This window comes from Ceratotherium simum, chromosome 27, assembly GCF_057802395.1.
Source record: "Ceratotherium simum simum isolate JZ-2026a chromosome 27, ASM5780239v1, whole genome shotgun sequence".
NCBI classification, from domain to species: Eukaryota; Metazoa; Chordata; class Mammalia; order Perissodactyla; family Rhinocerotidae; genus Ceratotherium; species Ceratotherium simum.
The window spans coordinates 8,452,564-8,469,853 of NC_141926.1; the positions used below are offsets into that span (position 1 = coordinate 8,452,564).

General features: G+C 44.5%; 1 protein-coding gene across 1 annotated transcript in view; it reads left to right on the plus strand.

Annotated features, from left to right (window-relative positions):
* Positions 1 to 17,290, plus strand: part of KCNJ6 (potassium inwardly rectifying channel subfamily J member 6) — a 264,544-nt gene that overhangs the window by 74,135 nt on the left and 173,119 nt on the right. The gene's annotated exons all lie outside the window — the stretch shown is intronic.

Here is a 17,290-nt window from a genome sequence, read left to right on the forward strand (position 1 = left end):
TGTGTTGATGTTACGTTATGCATGATTCAAAATTCGTCTTGTATGGGGTCGAATTCTGTGCTGAAATTGTTACCCAAAGTATAGAGCTGAAGAATCAAAAAGGATTTTATTTGTAACACTGCATTGGGGATTGGGGTCTGCAAATTTGTCTTGTGGGACTTGGTCAAAGTCAGCTGAAGTTTTATGTGCAGATATTCCATAGGCTGGATAATCTACAGACAGGAAAGAATGGTTTACCACTGTTAAATATTTCAGGAGTAGTTCGGAAATTTCAGACAGAATTATTAAAAAGTGGAGTGCTTGAGTTGTAAGTAACATGTAATGATTTGAGTATATCAGTGGTATAATGCTCTAAGCTCTTAAACTAAAAAAAAAAAAGAAAAAAAAAAACAGGATACACAAAGTATTTTTAAAAGGAAAGAAGAATTAGTTATAATAAATCCTCCTGCAAAATGAGAAATGCAATTTCCTATGTTGAAGTTTAAATATTAAAGACCATGTGGATGTGAAATAAACAGACAATGCAGAACTTTTTCCTTTGAAAATATACACTGTTCCTGGTGATAGATTTCATACCTAAAGTTGCAAGGGAAGCTTGCAAACCCTTCTCCATTATCATTAGAGCCATGAACACCTTATTAAATTTGGCCTGCAAAATTAGCCATTAATCTTGCCCACATTTACCTGTGCCCCTACTTCTACTATTCCTCAAATCATGAGACTATTAAAATACAAGTGTTCTGACTTATTTCACTTTGCATTATACCCTCAAACACCTGAAATTTTTACAATGTCATAAACCAATGTTACTGCAATAAACAAAAAAAAAAAAAAAAAAAGAAAAAAAAAAAAAAAAAAAAAAAAAGTGTTCTTCTGTAGCGTAGTCAATGAACCCTTATCCCCAAAGGTCCACCCCACCCCAAGAAAAGATAATGCAAAAAAGTTATTTACATTGCATTTCTTTAATTCCTGACCCAAAATCTCTGCCTAATTTCGTATGTCTTGAATGCATGCTAATTTCACCATGTAAAGGATGACTCAAAGGGATTAGGTGAAGAACAACCACCTGGCAATACTTACATGCCTCTCTTCTGCTCTCACTTCTGTATAATCCCCTGCCCTCTCCCTGCTCCACCCTTCTTTCTACCTCTAGTCATACAGCCTGAAAAATGTTCAAAGAATTTGCCACTTGGTTTGAAGAACCTCAAACTGGTTCTCTGTGAGAGAAAGGATCTTAAAATCACAGAATGTGCTCTTCTCAGATCTAGAATGACATAGTGAGGTCACCAGTACCACAGCAAAACTGACGTGCTTATGTTGTCATTGTAGGACATCTAGTCTCATCCAAAATGTCCAGCAGACATGTGGTCCACTCCAAAAGGTCTTTGACAATTTGTCCTCTCCAAAACGTCCATGAGCTTCTTTAGTCCATGCCAAGTGGTTTTGGACAGGATCAAATATCAAGGACCTTTTTGTGTGGACCCAAAGCCTCCATGGGTTTTTTAGACAGGACCAAATATGACCAGATATCAAGGACATTTTGACATGGACCAAATATGCACATGGACATTTTGGACAGGACCAAATGTCTGCTAATCTGGACAACACCAACTAATGCACAATCCACAGAACATTAGCAGATTTAGTTCTAATCTCTAAACCCAAAGTCACCAGTACAAATAACCCACAGATTCTCCGAATGCTAGAAAGATCAGTGGCTTGGAACCTAGCATCATTGTCAATGAATAGAGTCTAGAGTGTATGGATGGATTAAACTAGATAGTGTTGCACATGAGTTGTGATGCTAACAATTTTTATGATAAGGTTCATGTTAGAAATTGATATTCTAGTTCAGTGAATATTTTTTTAACTCACCTGAATTGCATTAATTGAATTAAGGGCACTATAAGAGATCTACTGGTCAATATTTCCAATAAAAGTATTTTAATTTTTCATCTCTATTGGATTCAAATGCATTTAAGTAAAACCCTCACTGGATTATTGATTTATTGGGTTTAGGTTTCAGGTTTGCCTCTGCAATAATACTAATGACTTTGATCTGTGAATCTGTTGGCTCAAGAAAATTCTGTCAAAATTGAATTCCAACCATTGCGTAGATCAAAGGGTACAGCCATTCTATTAATTTGCTTTGTCTTTATGAAAAAGATCACACAGATATGATCAATGCACAAGGAAATTTAAATTTTGAGAACAGACCTTGGAATCATACCCCACATTCCAATTCACTAATCCTTACAAAGATAAAGAACATTATGAAATATAAGAAGTGCTATAATTCTTCTCAGTGCTTGCTGTGAAATGGTAATCATGTGGTCAACATAAATAAATATTTCATCAAAATTAACTTCATGAATAATGTTATATACAACTGTACATTCATTCTACATAGGAAATCTACATCTATGTAATCTGCGTAAGGAGATTCTGTCAGTAGGCTAAGCAAAGAATTAACATAAAATCATTACAGAATAAATTCGATGGGAGTATCAAATCCATGGCCACCGGAGAAAAGGGACATAAACAGAACCACAAATGCCTGGGACACAGTGCACTGAATGGGTTTCCAGAGCCAGTAAACACTTTGCTTGTTAAACTGCCAAGCAAAAACCATCTGGTTACTAAAACATCTCTATGTTTAACTAGAACTGATATCGATTCTTGTATCACCATAGGGGTCCAAATGTTGTCGATGGCTATGCAAGAACCATAATGGGGATGGGGTATCTTCTTCAACTTCTAGAGCAGGGATGAGGAGCATTTCTTTCTACCAAGTTCCATTGATCAACCACTTCAAAAAAATCAATTTTAGTTATTTTTTTAAAGGGCAAGCAAGAGACACAAAAGTATTAACAGGTTTTCAAGTGTTTAATTAAAAGCAACTTTATTTAATAAATACAAAATGATACTTCAAAATATTTTTATGTCACATTGTTGAAAGGAGAAGGAGACATGATATGGAAGAAAAAAACGGAAAAAGGAAGAAAAACAGAGGTGGAGGAAGAAATAGAGAGACAGCAAAAATACACACAAGAAAAGTACCTAGAAAAAAATGAATATGAAAAAAGACCCAGAGAAGGAGCCATTAAGGAGGAAAGAGACAAAATCACAAGAAGCAAAGAGAAGACAAGTAGGCAGAAGGTGGGGAGGCAAGGAGAGGTCTTGACAGAGACAGGTTCAGGGGAGTCTAAAATTAGTAAACTGCACACTCGCATTTAGCGGCTGTGGACTTTGAATCTTCCAAAAGCTATTGATTTTATTCCACTGCCCCCTGACATTTTAATCTCTGTTTGCATCTTGGAAGTGGATGTTTTCATCCTTAAACCACCAGAAGCCCAGTTCCAAAGCGGACAGCCAAAAGGCCCACGTTAGAGGGAGTTACCCTGAGCTTGCCCATCAATAGCCAGCACTTTATTACACCATTCCCTAATCAACATCGAGCTGAAAGCCTGACCCAAGTGGAGACTCCCCACCTTGTCTATACATAGACATATGGTGACCCAAACAAGGAAACCAAATCCTGCACTGTGCTGTCATTAGAAGTGACATTGGGGCAGGCAGGCTCCATCCCAGTCACTCGAATTTGAGTCAGACAGTGACAAATTGGAGGTGTGCAAATAGTCCAGGGGGCTCTGGAATCATGGTCTGTATGGGGCGCCTTTATAGATTGTTCTTACATTAATTTCTGTAGGTAATTCATTTCATGGTCGTTGCCTACTGATGCATCATCCTCCACGTCCAGGAACATGTCCAATGCAGCATAGGAATTCTCACCACACGGGTCATTCATGCTGTGGATCAAATACCTGGTGTTGTGCCTCGTGATGGAGTTGCAAGGGTGGGACAGGCAGAGAGGCTTGGCTCTGACGCCTTCTCCAGGCTGCAAGGCCCCTTCATGAGGCCCCCTGGAGTGGTACTTGTGCCTCCTTCTCCACACCAATCGTATGTCTGCCGTGCATCACTGCAGTGGTAGATGGTGGCCACCTGAGGAGCATGTGTCCCGCTCCGGCTCACTGTGAATCGCTGTGGGAGGAGTTGACTCCCTGCATGCCTGTTCCATTCTGTCGCCATCTGTCCAGCCTCTCGTGCCACAAGCTTTCCCTTTGCCAGCCAGAGTACCCCTTCTAGTCTTCCCCACCGGTCCTTCTACCCAGGTCATCCCTATGGTTATCACCACCATAATCCATCCGCACAAGAAAGATCCGTCCTTTCCTAGCCAGGGCAGAAAGAGTGGGTCGCGGTTCCTCCCACAGCCCAGAACCGAGGACTTGCTTTGCGAGGCGCTTAGAGGTCTTGGCTGTCTGCTTTGATGTAGAGGGAATTCCTCCTACGATTAAAGAAATGGCTCAAATTTAGCCCAGATTGAAACGTCCTACTGTCAAATGAAATGAAGAGAACCAATTACAGTCCCCGCACGTTAAATTAGCTCCATTAAATCGCAGTGGTTTTTTAATCATTTATTCCCTCCTTATGGAGCCGCTGTTATCACCGACATTGTGTTAAGGCATGGAAAGACAAGAAAACCAGGTCCCTGACTGCACCAAGTGAACGTTTGGGGGCAAAGGAGGCAGGAGACTCAGCTACAGAACAGAGAAACACGCTCTTGTAGAGGCCCCTGACAAGTACTGCAGCTGGAGGCGCATGCCCAGCAAGGCTCTCCTTCCACAGACTTCCAACGTGGGCGTGCATCATAAAGGCACCCAAAGGATATGCAGGTTCCACCAGACAGCCGGTGAGATTGTGAGGGCCAGGACCCAAGACCCAAGACCCAGCATGGGAAGGACAGAGGTGTGAGGAGATAGCAGGCCGGGGGAAGAACAGAGCATTGATGTGGCAGCAGCAAGGAGCTGAGGCAGCAAGACTGCAGATAGCTGGGCATGTAGGCAAGAGTCAGATCATAAAAGGACCAGTGTGCCACTTGGGTTTTTTCCTGTGGGTGATGGGGCAGCACTTAAGGTTTTTAAAGACATCAGCATTTTAGAACAATTGCACGAAGGCCTCGTGGGGTGGATTTCAGGTTGGGGCAAAGGAGAGGGAAGCAGCCAGGAGCCGGTACAGCAAACGAGCTGAGAGCCAGACGAGGATGCACCTGAAATGCGTGAAAGAGGTGGTGACCAGTGGGATGTGGTGGAGATGGGAAGGAAGGATGTGGGGACGCTGCCCTTGCTTTGAGCTTAGTGGAGGGGGCTGGTGAAGCTTCCATGACCCCCCATGGATGGAAATGCAGGTGGGAGGTAGAGTGATTTGAGGAGCTGATACAATGGGTTCAGATTGGAATGTATTGACTTGAGGCAATGCACAATGGTAGGACACAGACTTCACTTGTGTGGAGTCATTTTTAGCACTCCATTAGCATGCCATTAGGAAAAGAATCACCTATTCTCAAGAGTGCAAATGGGGCAGGTGTGAGTATATCAGAAGGAGAGGCAGGTCACATTGCAGTAACAATAAAACATCTCTGCAGCTTAACACACATGCACACACATATGTGCACGTGTATATTTATTTCTCCCTCAGGCCACTTGTCCAAACTGGTCAGCCTTGCACTCAGTACTTTGAGGTCGCCTCGGGCCCCCAGCAGTCGGAGGCTTCATCTCACCTCACCTTTACCTTCACCTGTGTTTTCACGTTCACTGCCATGGGATGGATAGAGCATCGCTTATTGACACTGCACCTGAAAATTCCACCCAGAGGTAATACATGTCACTTATGCTGTCATTGCATTAGCCAAAACAAGTCAATAGCCACGTCCAACTTCCAAAGGTGGGATGTACAAATCTGTCCTGTGCTTGGAAGGGGAATGTAAGGTCAACTCTAACCAGAAAACAGAGGGACTGAACTGTGTGCTGGAAATGCTGAGAAGCCAGACTGAGGGACAGAGAGACAATCCACTTACTAGCAATGGCAGGGGACCACTGCCTCCCCTAGTTCAGGGGGATGGAAGGAGGTGAAAACTTGGAGCCACAGGTGTGATTGCTGCCAGACATTCCTCCTGAGGCTGAGAAGAGGGAGAGCACTGTCTTGGGTTCTCGCTTTCCTCCGACCTCCAGGAAGCCTGTCTGGGAGTCAGCTGACAGGGGAACCAGGAAACATGGCCAGCGGGGGCCCCTGTGATAAAGAGCTGAGAGGGGAAGATGAGGCAGGGATGTGAGGGCACACGGGCCAGGATGGGCCTAGGGGAAACCAGAATAGTCCACGAGAGTGCGGATGACTGCCCCTGTGGCTCCAGGACCATCCCCCTAAGAAGAGGAAGCTCAGGTTGGAACAACCGAGACAAGGATCCTAGGGAAGCATGTACCAGAATTCTCCAGGGGAGCCCATTTGTCCCTCAGTGTTAGGGTTCCTGACAGAGAGAAAGCAGAAGCATGATTCCCTTTTGTATGAAACCCATGAGGCCTGTCCTGCTTGCTGGGATATTGTAAGCTGCTTATCCCCACGGGGAAAATGCTCACCCATTCTCTTAAGCACACTATTGCCGGTGCCCCGCTCCAGGCCTCTTGGGCAGGGTGTAGGATTTTAACACAACATAGCACAATTTTGCCGCCCCCTCCCCCAATGGGAAAGAGCAATAGTCGCAGGTCCAAGCAGACGTGGTCCCCAGACATTGCTCTGTTCATGGCTGGTAACAGACCCTGGAGCTGGACTGGGAGTTAAGGGCCATGGGGATCATTCCAGGCAGGGCAGAGCTATTCTTTCTATGAGGTCGTTAGGGAGCTAAATGACACTTTATCATTGGGACTAAAGCTATACAAAGCCCACCAGACAGTGCTTTTTAAAACGTACATTCTCCCTTCCAATAAAACTCAAGACACTTTACATACAGAATTCTGTCTCTCAGGCTCAGTCTCATGCAGCTAGACACAGCATCGTCTCGAAAGTAACCCAACAAAGTCCAACTCATTGCTCTTGACTACTCGGTTCCTGCCATTACACAACCGAAATCATTGCTTCATTACTTCTGATTGCTATCTAAATGAGCTCCCGTGACAGGAGGGAAGCATTGCTATGTCTTGAACCAGGAGCAAAAGGTCCTTTTAAGAGGGAGGTTTCAGGTCTTCATTTTTTTTTTTAATGATTTTATTGGGGTCATATTGGCTTACAACATTGTGTAAATTTCAGATGTACATCACTATATTTCAGTTTCTGTATAGACTGCATCGTGCTCACCACTCACCGTCCAGTTTTTATTTGCCATTGTGCATATGTGCCCCTTTACCCCTTTCAACCAGCCCCTCTACCTCTCTGGTAACCACTAATCTGTTCTCTTTATCCATGTGTTTATCTTCCACATATGAGTGAAATCATACAGTATTTGTCTTTGTCTGGCCTATTTTGCTTAGCATAATACCCTCAAGGTCCATCCATGTTGTCACACTGGCACAATTTTGTCTTTTTTATGGCTGAGTAGTATTCTTGAGCCCTGGGACCCTGTCACTGTCACCTCCCCCTGGCAGTTTGCCTTCGACCTGTCCTTGCTGTCTTGTCCTTCTCCCTCCCGTCAAGCCTCTCTTCTCGTTTGCCTTCCTACTCGATAGAGGGCATGTGTCATTGTGGTCTCCCAGTATCTCTTCAAGGTATCTCTCCCCTCCTTTCACATCTCCCAGCCTCCTTTGAAGATGGGGTGCAAGCCTGAGACCGTGGGGTACAAGACCCTCTCTCCTGCAGGTGGACTGATACAGATGAGTGACAGGGCTGGATATGGACCAGTACAGGTACAGAAAGAAGCAGCCCTTCCCTTACCGAGCTGCTCTGCCATGTGCTTCTGGGAATAGGATCTGGAAGCCCAACCAACATGCTGGTTCTCTCCTTCTCCCGTGACTCTGGGAGTTCCATCATCTCCCTTAAGCATCCCCATTTGCTCACACTCACCAGACTGTCTCTGTCATCTCCACTCGTAACTCTGACTGTTGCAGCCTCCTTTCTGTGCATTCTTTCCTGGGCTACCTGCAGGACAAGGGGAGGGAGGCACAAGAGCAGATGCCAAGAGGGGCTGGCTTGGAGGGGCAGCAGGATGCAGATCCTTGCAGAAGATCGTGTTGCACATTGGTCCCCACATAATATATCATTTCAGTCCCACCATTAGGCAGACAAGCTTCCTTTGATCCAAAGCAGAGGAGAGCCAACAGGATCTCTGCTGCCTGTGCTCCTCTGAAAATCTGTTATTTTTTCACCATACTTGTCCTCATCGGAAAACATCTTTCAGATTCAAGGATAATTGCTCCCTGGTTGAGATTATGGCTGAATTCAGTTGGAATCAGAGATCTTGGCTCTGAGGCTGAAGGGTCTGAAATGAACTATAACTCTCATGCAGCCTAATGGTATGACCCACATCTACTTGGGGGTGGGCTTCACGCCCTGCCTGGTCACCGCTTTTCCTCCCTCCTATGTCCCTCAAGGTGGGGACTTCTTTCCTTCTGTGGTTTCCATCAGCTGCCTCCTGCACTCACTGCCAAGGCCCCTCACCCTAATGGCCAGCTTCAAATAAGAATACAATTTCCTCTCTTGCTATCTCTGAGTCTAGCTTGTAGTCTAAAGGATTTTCCTGGTAGAAACACACAGGAATGTCCAAAACAGCAAAATAAGTGGGTAAATTGCAGCTTAATGTGCTTGATATTTGTGTAAATTATTACTGGTCTTCATGCAAACAGAAATAGGGCTAGATCTGTTTTCTCAAACTCATTTCCCTTCCTTCTAAGATCTTGAAGATCACTTTGACCCCCACCTTCTGAATGATGTCAATGACTTGGTCAATAAGAAACTCGTCTCTGACACCCACATCTTATCTCTGGCACTAGGAAGATCTAGATGGGGTTTCTCAACTTGGGCACCATTGACATTCGGAGCTGGGTGATTCTTCACTGTGAAGTTCTGTGCATTGTAGGATGTTTAATAGCATCCTTGACCTCTACTCACTAGATGCTAGTAGCACCTTCCCCAGAGGTAACAACCAATACCTTCAGACGTTACTAAATTTGCCCTAGGAGGCAAAGTCACCCCCTGTTGAGAGGCTGGGAATCACTGCTCTAGATAAAAGCAGGAGGAAGAAGGAAAGATGAGCAGACGCCAGTCATTTATTTTTCTGCAGCAGTGGAGGGATTTGCTAGTCAATCGCAGACCCTCCCGAGGCTTCCGTCTCCAATATCAGTCCATGCTACAGCCCCCCTCCGCTACACTTAATGCAGGAATGGTCAACTTGAACCAGTCCTGGTGGCCCCCAAGAGAGTCCATCTGCCTCAGCCACCTGACTTTGGGGACAACCAAGCCATTAGTATTTCTGTTTTATTGATGATGCAATTGAAGCTCAGATAGACGAAGTGATTTTTTTCAATGTGATAATGTTCAAGAGGAGAGTTGGAAATACCACGACCGCCCTTGGGACTGACAGAAATGGGGGAGCTGGAACGTGAACAGGGAAAGGAGGTGGAGACCCCGATTCTGGTGGAAGCTGGTGGGAGTGTCATTCCTTCCAAAACAGTAGTTTTTAGGACCTGCTCAATGGCTTCCTCAATAATAATTTTACTTACTCATTTTGCCTTTCTGAGTCATTAAGGATGGAAAGCCCAGCTCTGGGGCAGCCACATCCTCTGGGACCTTCTTCACCGGCTCCACTTGCTCCCATCTCAGGGGGCTCCAGTGTCAGTGGCATTTCACTGGCATTTCACTCATTCAGAATCACAGGGACTTTGGTCCTCCCTGGGTCTCCACTCCTTTTACAGAAGGTAATTACATGCAAAGCAGACGTTCGAGGCATGAGTCACCGCACTACCAGCCCAGCTTGGCAACTCGGAGGCAGCCGCCCAAGCCAGGCTGCCACCACTATCCGCTGGGGCCATGAACTCCAAATCTCGCTGTCTCTCTGTCCATCAACCACCCCCCAACCCACACACACCCCAGTAAGCCTCGTTCCTCCCGCCCTCTCTGCCAAGCCAAGGAGGGTGCTCAGGTGACGCCCCGGGGCTGTGGAGGAGCCCCAATTCCCACTGGAGAGCTGAGTACAGAGCCACCCTCCAAGTGGGGGGCACAGCTTCCTTAGGGAACATGAAACACGCCTGCCCCATTGCCTTTGCTCCAGCCCAAAGTAAAAAAGTAAACAAATACATTTTTAAACTCTCTCGCCTCACGCTTCCTCCACTACCCTCCCTGCCACCCACTAACTGCCACCCCGGCTCGGCTCGCTGTCCTTCCCTCCCTCCTCCCACTGGCTGCCACCTGGCTCCCAGAGCCTGCTCCACCCTCCCACCACCTGCCACCCTCCTCGTGATCCTTTCCCTCCCTCCTGCCACCATTTCGCTCCTCCCCCTCCTCGAGTCAACAGACCCCCTTCTCCGTGCCTCTGGGAACAACAGGCTTCATGAAGGAAGACAGAGGGGGAGTAGGAGGATATGTCCATGGGGATGGTGCAGCCCGGAGCAGGCTGGGGGGTGGAATTTGGGGTCTCAAGCTTCCTCTGTGCCCTCAGGTTGCAGAGAGAAGGGTCTCCTGCCCAGACCCATGGCTGTGAGAAAGCCCAGAGGGTGGGGGACAGATGGCCACCTGGGCAAACAAGTGTGGCCAACCCAGAGCAGGAGAATGTGATGTGTGTGTATTTAGGAGGCGCTGAGCCCAAGCTAATGCACAAGAGATGCGAGCGAGCAGATGGTCAGAGCAAGCAGCGGAGAACACTGAGTTCTGAAGCTTCCAGCTCCCCAGAGCAGGGCACCCAGGCTGGAGAAGGGACCCTGCCACCCCGGAGTACACGGGTCTTTGCTCAGACCTGGGCTGATGGAAACATCTGGGCGGAGGAATTTGCTTTTGACCCGGTGCAGCTCTCTTTGCTTCATTTATATTCCCAGCGAAAGGGAATGGATCCCTTCAGGGAATTTTCCATCAATCAGCTGTCACCCACTTGTTCTCTTTCACAGGGCTGCTGTCCCCTCTCTCCGCCCCAGCCCTGCCCTTCCTCCTGGTGACAGGTGTTTGAGCAGCAACAGCCCATGGTCTCCCCACTCCTCCCTCTGCCCCCCAAATTTGTTTGGGGAGGGGCGGCAGGGAGGGGAAGCACCCTGGTTTCTGGCTCTGGAGCAGATCAAAATCCAGTGAAGGTGGATGGTGCTGGTGGGGGAAGGTCACTTCCCAGACTTCACCAAGTCTTGGCTTCGCCAGGAGGAAAGGGCTGAGAGAGGGGTGTGCGGCAGTAAGGGCATCGCTGCCTACATTTCTTGTGCTGTTCTGCTTTGATTTAATCTCCCTCACAAGATATTAAATTTCAGGCTCAAAGACGTTAAAGGAGGAGGAGGCATCTTGATGTTTAAATATTGACTCAGAGAATTGCTCTCCAGCCCAGAACTGTATTCATAAAGGTTTCTACACAATTAGCAAAACATCCCTGACATGCATGGCGAGTGCAGCCCTTCTAGGAAGAAGTCTATCACTCACTGTGATCTTCCTAGGGTCTGATGGCAGCGGCTCAGCCATCTCCTAGCTGCGAGCCCACCTGCAAATTACTTAACCCTTCTTCTCTGAGTTTCTGCAACTGAGCATAACAACTACCTGGCGGTGTGTTGATAATATACATAAAGCTGATGCATATGTATATACAAGCTAATATGTATATTCATGTACATAAATATGTGTAAATAATTGCATTTGAATATGTATGTGTGTGTATAAGCTAATAGGTACATTGAAAGTTAATATATATATAGAATATATATTCACATATTGAAAGCTAATATATAATACATGAAAGCTAATATATAATACATATAAAGCATATAACACAGCAATTGTCCCATATCAGGCACTCAAAAACCAAAACAGGGGCCAGCCTGGTGGCCTAGTGGTTATGTTCAGTGCACTCCACTTCAGTGGCCCAGGTTTGGTTCCTGGCCTCAGACCTACACCACTCATCCGCCGTGCTATGGCAGTGACCCACGTACAAAATAGAGGAAGATTGGCCACAGAAGTTAGGTCAGGGCAAATCTTCCTCAGCACAAAAAAAAAAAAAGCAAAAATAAATATTATTATTATCCCTGCACCTCACTTTACTTACTGTTCTCAAGCCCATTATAAGAATATTCATATTGTTGATTTCTGTCCCCTTGTATATATTCAACTCTCTTAAAGATCCAAAAGTTATGACATGGCTCTATGATTTTATAAGTTGGCATTAGATACTAAAGAATTCTTGTTGATGGATTTCTGCTACTTCAGGGATTTTATTATGTGTTGTTTGTTACCTGTAGTACCTTTGTTCTGACAAGTAATACTGCTCCTCACACTTGAACTTTCATCATTGCCAAAGAGTCTACTTATGGGTTTCATTGCAAATATCAGTAATCCTTTCAACTCAATATGCAGACACTTCCCTTCCAACATCATCAACTGTCCCCTGGAATGGATGCGATACTGATGGTGTTCACTCCCTGGACTCACATGGTCCAGCTCACAGAATTAAGAGAGAGAAACCTCGCATTTGATTTCCTGAAGTCAAACCCAAACAAACATCACTCCCTGCTTGGTCACCAGGGATTTTTTCTTAGTGGATATTTATTTATCCAGACTATGGCCGTAGCTGTCACCTAGGAGTAAATGTCCAGTTAAATCAAAGGAAAGCTCTGACTCTGAAATAACTCTCTTCCCCAAATTATTTTCTCCTCCACTTTCCTGAGCCCCTAACCTACAGGGACATGTCTTTGCAGTCCTTTCTCCAGCACACATTCTCAACAAGAACACTTTCATAAGATAATGGACAGGAAGAAACAAATCTGGATTATTTTTTTGTGTGTGTGAGGAAGATTAGTCCTGAGCTAACATCAGATGCCAATCCTCCTCTTTTTGCTGAAGGAGATTGGTCCTGTGCTAACATCCATTCCCACCTTCCTCTACTTTATATGGGACGCTGCCACAGCATGGCTTGACAAGTGGTGTGTCAGTCCACGCCCAGGATCCAAACCTGCAAACCCCAGGCCTCTGGAGCAGAAGGCGCACACCCAACCACTACACCACCGGGCTGCCCTCTAATCTGGATTTTTTTAAGTCCATGATGCTAATCTGGATTTTTTTTAATCTGGAATATTCTCCTCCTATGTATATTCCACATTCTCTTTCCATAGATTTAATAAAATGTCATTGTCAGATGCATCTCTAAGACTCTCCCATGGAGAAGGTTTTATTACCATTTTCTCCTGCCTGGCTTGTACATGTTACTCCACGACCATCAAGAAAGGAAGAAGTAATTTTTTGAGTAAATCAAGAGTTGTGTTCCTCAAAATTATTTTACACCATTCTTCCCAGCATCCTCTTAAAAAGAAATCTGAATTTTTTTTATAAATCAAGTGTGAGCACATCACAAATAATTAACCAATAAGGAATAAGTAATTACCAATGTAACCAATAACCAATAAGTCATCAATAAGTACTTACCAGCAGGCACAGTGGGTGTGTGTGTGGGAGGGGACGTAAGCTATAAAACAAGAGCCATGGCCTTAAGACTGGCACAAAAAGTTAAATACTACTTTGGACAACAAGACAACTCTTGTCTTGTGATAAAGAAGTAGATGATAAAATTCCAAGTGAGTGGGATATACCTGCAGACCCCACCTTTCATTTCTTTTTAACCAAGACACGATATCAGATGAAGTTCAACTCACAACTACCCACATCCTGGAGGAACCCCAAGTTTATGTTATAATTCACCTCCCTGTCTTTCCATATTAGAACGACAACAAGGTCATTACAGGGATCTGCTGAATCTGCTCATTACAAAATAATAGTGATTTGCACGTTTCTGGATTTGGTTATTATTGACCCCAGAGTATCCCAACACTGAAGCTGAGATTTGAGAAGGGACAGACTCCTTCACGGGGGATCCAGGAAGGCTTTGGGAAAGGGGGTCCTTAGAGAACAAACAGGGCTCTAACAAGGAGAGAAGAAGAGGGTAACAGTGCTGCAGGTTAGGGGGTTGGTGGGGAGCTTAGGGGATTGGGCTGGGGTGGGTGGTCATCCTCCTAGGAGAAAACACTGGGGGCAGGAGAGCACAGATGTGTTTGGAGAACAATGACCAGGACATGTTGACTAAAGCTGGACATTTGAAGTAGGGAAATAGTAAGAGAAAAGTCTAGGAGTGGTAGATGGGGTCAGTAGGCATTGAAAGCTGGATAAGAAGTTTGTGAGTTATCCTGTAGACCACCCTTTTCTGAAATATATCCCTGCGAACATTAGTCCCCTGATATCCTCAGAATAAATTTTTAAAAACCAGAGTTGACGTGAGGTATTGGTGATTCAACAATGTTAGGAAGTACTTGTCCCTCCCCTTGAGATACCCAATGCCTACTAGTATAATAAAGGCTTTAAGACGCCCCGTAGTCACGTGTGTGTGGTGTTGGACTGCAATTAGTCTTTGGGTGGTGAACATGATGCAGTCTACGCAGAAATCAAAATATAATGATGTACACCCGAAATTTATATAATGGTATAAACCAATGTTACCCACAATAAAAATAAAAATAAATAAACCCCCTGTAGTAAAGAAATCTAATTAACTTCTGCAGTAGGCTGAAAATGGACCTCCACAAGAGAGCCACATCCTAATCCCCGGAACCTGTGGATGTTACCTTCTATGGAGAAAAAGTGGGGAGAGGTCTTTGCAAATGTAATTAAGTTAAGGATCTTGATGTGAGGAGATTATCCCGCATTATCCAGGTGGGCCCTAGATGCAATCACATATATCCTCATAAAAGGGAAGCAGAGGGAGATGTGACCACACACAGCAGATGGAAGACAGAACAGACAGATTTGAAGATGCTGGCTTTAAAGCCTAGAGTGATGCAGCGACAAGCCAAGGACTGCCAACTGCCCGCAAAATCTGTAAGATGCAAAAGAATTTTCTCCTAGAGCTTCCAGAAGGAGTTGGGCCCTACTGACACCTTAGTCTCAGACTTCCCACTTCCAGAACTGTGAGAGAGTAAAAATCTATTGTTTTGAGCCACCCAAGTTTGGGTATTTTGTTATGGAAGCCCTAGGAAATAAACAAGGGGAGATATTAGTTGAATGACGGTTTTGCTTTAGAATTACATTTGTCTAACAGTTGTATCATTATAAAGATTACAAAGGTCTTAAATGTGAGATTAAGAAGAGAAAAGATCTGGCCTGGATGAGACATAATGGATTTATCAGTTGGAAAGTCTGAAATGTCCTGATACTCACTGACCCTCTAAATTGACCAGAACAAAAATACGCACTATTTTGTATAAGGGCCCCTTTTTTTATGCCAATTCCACTAAAGTAATTGTGCTGTCATATAAGACATAGTCTAAATGTTCGTTAGAAATGGCTCGACCCTGTGGCTCCTGACAGAGCAGCCATCCCTCAGTGAACCTAAGACCTGTGTGGGATTTACATGCTTATAAAAGAGAGAAGAATTCATAGAGATTTAGAGTTCTTTGAGAAATCCCCCCTCAGTGGTCTACGTGAGCAAAGCCATGGACTCCAACATCCAAAGTGAAGAAAGGCATTTTCTCGTGTCCTGCATCCTGTCAGCAAAAACATGCCTCTCAGTGCTGAGGAGGAAAACACAACTAAGGAGATTCCTTGGGCTGATAACCCCCAAGTAAAACAATAGCCAGTGGTCATTTAGAGGCTGAAGCAAAGAAGCTCTGTGGGTTTTCAGAAATGAGAGCTCCCAAGTTGTAGGAGCCCCTGGTCCAGCGATGCTGGTTGCTGAGTGGTATTGGGGGCAATGGAACTGGCCACCTGGGTACCCCGCCTTCCCCACCCACAAGGAGGTGGGTGACCGCCATATCCTTACACACTCTTCATTGTGAAATGGTGTTGAGATCCACTCCCCAACTCCCAGACATTGTATAACAAGGGACTTAGCCTCCACATGCATCCGATAGTTCTTACAACTGCCTCTCAAAAGGGCAACTTTCGGGTGACATGTTCATCCACGAATAGTAGCTGCAAGTTGCAGTTCAGTTCAAAAGGTCTCATTTGAAACTCTGTGAATAACAAGCATTTTTAACAAATAGTGTGACAGTTCCCATGTGTTGATTCTCCTCCCCTGTTTGAATCCTTGCATTGACTCAGATATGAAACCACATCTCTGGTTGCTCCTGACTTATGCTTGCCTAAAGAAATCTTTAAGATGATACAACTGTTTGACAATATAATTCTAATCCATTACGGTTGTGGCAAAATGCTGTCATTCAACATTTCCTGTGTATTTGCTGTGTGTCCACCCTTTTGCCAAATAAAATGGGGGATATAGACTATCTATGGAGTAGAATTTACTAGTTGATTAACCAGACCCAGTTGACTAGAATCTTCCTACAACCAAGAACAATACATTTAGGAAAAATGAGAAAATGACAAGGGAAAAAAAGTACTCAACACATATCCCTACCACAGTAGGCATAAATGTTTGTTAAGTGATAACTGAAAACAGAGATTTCATTGAAAAATAATTACCCTCTGAAGGGGAATAACTGCTTAATGAGTGGAAGTTTTCCTTTTGGGGTGATGAAAATGTTTTGGAATTATATAGAGGTAGTGGTTGCACAGCATTGTGAGTGTGCTAAATGCCACTGAATTGTTCACTTTGAAATGGTTAATTGTATGTTATGTGAATTTCACCTCAATTTAAAAAAAAATACTTTCCATATTATGTCCTGATATACTAGAGACAGAACAAATTTAGTCACATCTTCACAAAAACATGCAACAGTGCTTGTGGTGACTAAGAAGCAGAAAGGTCCATAGACCAATAAATCACTGCATGCGACAAGCTTTTATGTGGCCAAACTACTTGATAAAACAAAAGTACTTTCCATTTGCCCTATCAATTTATGACCTAAGTTAGAATATGCATTTTTGAGTCTAGACTGCTTGGAGCCTGTCTCATAAACATGGAGTCCCCAAAATGCAAAGACTATTATATCCTTAAATTTCCTGGGCACCATAGTTCTTTTCATAAGAGAAAAATCCCATTTTGCTGGTGAGGACACTGAAGTAAACTACTGGTTAATTTATTGGCCCGAGATGGGGGAAAAAAAACAAAGAGAATAAGCAAGCCTGAAGTAGAAGCCTCCAAATTTCTGTACTGAGGGAACAATTTTTTACATAAAAGTCAGAGTTGGGAGAGGTGGAGTAAAAGAATAAAAATGATTAAAACTGCAACTTAGAAGATGGGCAGAACTCAAGTGTCATGACATTTTGATGTATTTTGGCAGAAATCAAGACAAATAACCAGATAAAGGATTAGGCACTTGACAACAACGCCAGAGGGAAAGTG